This window comes from Oratosquilla oratoria, chromosome 20 (genome assembly GCF_046742065.1).
Source record: "Oratosquilla oratoria isolate Oo_2021 chromosome 20, ASM4674206v1, whole genome shotgun sequence".
Taxonomy (NCBI): domain Eukaryota; kingdom Metazoa; phylum Arthropoda; class Malacostraca; order Stomatopoda; family Squillidae; genus Oratosquilla; species Oratosquilla oratoria.
In genome coordinates this window covers 44,251,545-44,254,750 of record NC_134796.1, presented here as the reverse complement: position 1 = coordinate 44,254,750, position 3,206 = coordinate 44,251,545, and the positions used below count along the sequence as shown (strand labels likewise).

At 40.9% G+C, this 3,206-nt stretch overlaps 1 long non-coding RNA gene across 1 annotated transcript in view; it reads left to right on the top strand.

The window, feature by feature from the left end:
* Positions 1-238, top strand: part of LOC143036517 (uncharacterized) — a 101,517-nt gene extending 101,279 nt beyond the window's left edge. Inside the window, exon 3 of the long non-coding RNA XR_012967366.1 lies at positions 1-238. This exon is cut by the window's left edge and continues 93 nt beyond it. This is a non-coding gene — a long non-coding RNA (uncharacterized LOC143036517).
* Positions 239-3,206: the final 2,968 nt, after the last annotated feature.

Here is a 3,206-nt window from a genome sequence, read left to right as displayed (position 1 = left end):
AAAATCAGAGGATCTTGAAAGAGTGATTTTTACTGAGAGAAGCCCCAAACTACGAAAGAAAATGCTCACCGCCATATGGCTTATCATCATGTAAATATTTGAAGAAAAAGACCCGTTCTCTCTGTTACCTTCATAGAAAATGGATAAAAAATTCAACACTGACTACAGCAAAGGATGATCTTTGTTGACGAAGATGGGAGCAACAGTGTCCATCGAAGGGTGAGTAGACTGGTATAACTTGTTTTTCTAATTAAGGAAAGTGTTTTATTGCAAAGCAAAAGTGTTTTGGACATCTTACAACCAGAGTTTTAAAGGTAGGTACCAAGCTGTTCTCGAAATAGTTTCATGTAATAAACATTTTGATCCCTTGTAAGATAATGGTTGAGTCATTTCTTGGCATTTCGCTAAGAAAACAAACAAATAATAGATAAAACAAATAGATAAATACATAAATAAGAATAAAAATCTTCAGGCCTACACTCTATCTAGAGTGTATTAAATTGTCGTATTCATGGGAACATTTGTAAATAAAGCTTTGGTATCTAGTGGGTACGATGACATCCACAGTGAAAGAAGCAAAAAATTAAAGTAAATCTCACTAACTTGAGAACAGACTTATACAGTCTATACGAAGGTGAGGGTGGTATGACTAATTATAGATCTCAATGTAGACTTGTCACTACAGAGGTATCATTCTTGACAGCTAATTCAGCGATCCGAGTTCGAGGCCAACCCAGGACTAAAAATTTCACCATCACTGCACTGGTAGCCAGCATTCCGATTCTGGTGGGCAAAGAGTTGTGTGTTTGCTTTCGTGTAAACACTAGGCACCGGTTGTAAATGCATATAAAAAAGAGAAAGTTTATGAAAAGGATTTATTCATACTGTATAGGCGGTCATGTTTAACGAATCATGTAACACATGAAAATCTCCTGCTCTAATTCCTTCAACCCAGTGATGAATCTAGGGGAAGGGGGGGGGGGGATTGAGGGACGTTGAGGGGCCGTATCAACGTATCTCAGATATAAATGTGGTTTCGTGGTTAGGGAATGTAAGGCTTCAGTTTCTATGTGAGACACAAAGGCTTGAGCATAAAGGACCCCCAAAGGCATATTATCGAGAACCAATGTCATATATGAATATCGCTGTACAACTGGGGGCTGCGCACCCCGTAATTCTTCATACATTGGGTTCACGACAACAAGGAGCAATTAAACAACACCACCTCCAATACCACCAGGCTTTAATCGATAGGAAGACAATCGTGGATAACACTAGGATAGTTGCACACTGTGCCAAAATTAAGGAACTAAAAATGCTTGAAGCCATCCACATTAGGGAGAGAGCTCCAATTATTAATATTCAATGTAATATGATTTCTGCCATCCCGCTATTTAATTCTTCCACGAGATTTGGAGCCCAACAACAGCAACACCCACCTCCTTCCTCTCCCCCTCCCCCTCCTACACCTCACCAACCCCCACATGACCAGCGTGGTGACCCAGCGAGAAGACCTACCTTACCTGACTCCCCCCCTCTCCCTCCTCCTCCCCCTCCCCCTTCCCCTCCAAGACGTAGTGCCCGGCTGCGTAGCGGGTCACGAACCATGCACCGTTCCCAAGCGGCCCATATTAAAACCCATGTTGTCTGTACACTATTGTCAATTGTGAATCATGTAGCTTTGAAAATTGTGACTTTTCTCTTGTAACTATTCTGAAGATGACTCCCTGAAGTCGAAACGTTAATTAAATATGGAAGAATTTGGAAGGCTTGTATTTGCCCACCCTCCTGAAATGAGACCTACTGTGAGGAAAATTGAAAATCTCAGTAAGAAGATTAACCAGTGCCAAAATGCTGTCGTGTTTATCTCCGTGTGTATTAGTGAGAATCTGCGCCCTAAATATACAACATATGTATATATATATATGTATATATATGTATATATATATATATATGTATATATATGTGTATATATGTATATATATGTATATATATTTTACCTTGGTAAATACTACTGCGGTACCGATCGCGTCACGGCGTCACACCGTGCAGTGGCGATTCTAGGGGGAGGGGGGGGGGGCTGGGAGGGCCATGCCCCCCCTCCCCAGTTTTTCAGCTGGCCCTCCCACTTTCATAGTCCTACAATCGCCACTGTTGCAGAGGTCGAGAGTCCTGCCTGGTGTGCCCCGAAACGTGGAGGAAAGCAGTAATATATACAGTAACAATTCCCCCCCCCCTCAGCACTTAATAAAAAACTTCAGTGAGAATTATTGGAGGGATATTCAACACATTATTGAGGGTAAATCTTTGAAAACGTAAGATTAAGTATTACTTTCGCCCAGTATTTTGAAAGAAACTAAATCAAGTGAGAACATATACTTCAATCTCTATTCAAAACCATCGTATTCGTGCCACAAAGTACATCTTTTTAAAAGTGTCAACTATACTTACAAAATTCAGGTAAGCCCAACCCAAAGCGTCATCTATATTTACAAAATTCAAGTTAGCCCCCCTGCCATTGGTACAACCCATTTCATATGTATAAACAAAATCATTTATTTGATTTGTCAGAATAATGAGTAGATACACGATTCACTTTTGAATCGATCTAACATCACAAACTCCCTCTCTCAAAGGTACCTAGGAGGATGCTTCCTTAATGGGAGGGGGGTGGGGTGGCTTTTAGGAGTAGGGAATTAACTTTTGTAGTCTCCCCTTACTACGAACTCCTTTCCCGATTTCCGCCACAAATAGCAACGCTCTATCCTTAGCGTAGAGGTATGCGGAATAGTAATAAATACAATGTAAGAATAATGTATCTATTCTCAGCACATATTTCGGCAAAAAAAAAGAAAAAAAAATCATAGCCACAGCCATTAAAAAAAAGAAAAGAAAATCTCAACATACACGAGAGTAAAAATAACCAAACAAGTGGGTCTGCCCCACATCTTTCATAACTCTAACTTCCTTCCATTTCATTCTTTCCTTACACTGAACCCCCAACCCCCCCTCCCTCCCTCTCCCCCATCTTATCTATCCTGCCCTCTAACTAACATACAACCTTACCAAGCAGGATAAAACCATTGTATATTTAACCGAGCAAGTGTGTCTGCCGCACCCCTATCATTACTCTAACCTCCTTCCATTTCATTCTTTTCTTACACTGACCCTCCAAATACCCCCTCCCCCCTCTCCTCCATCTTACC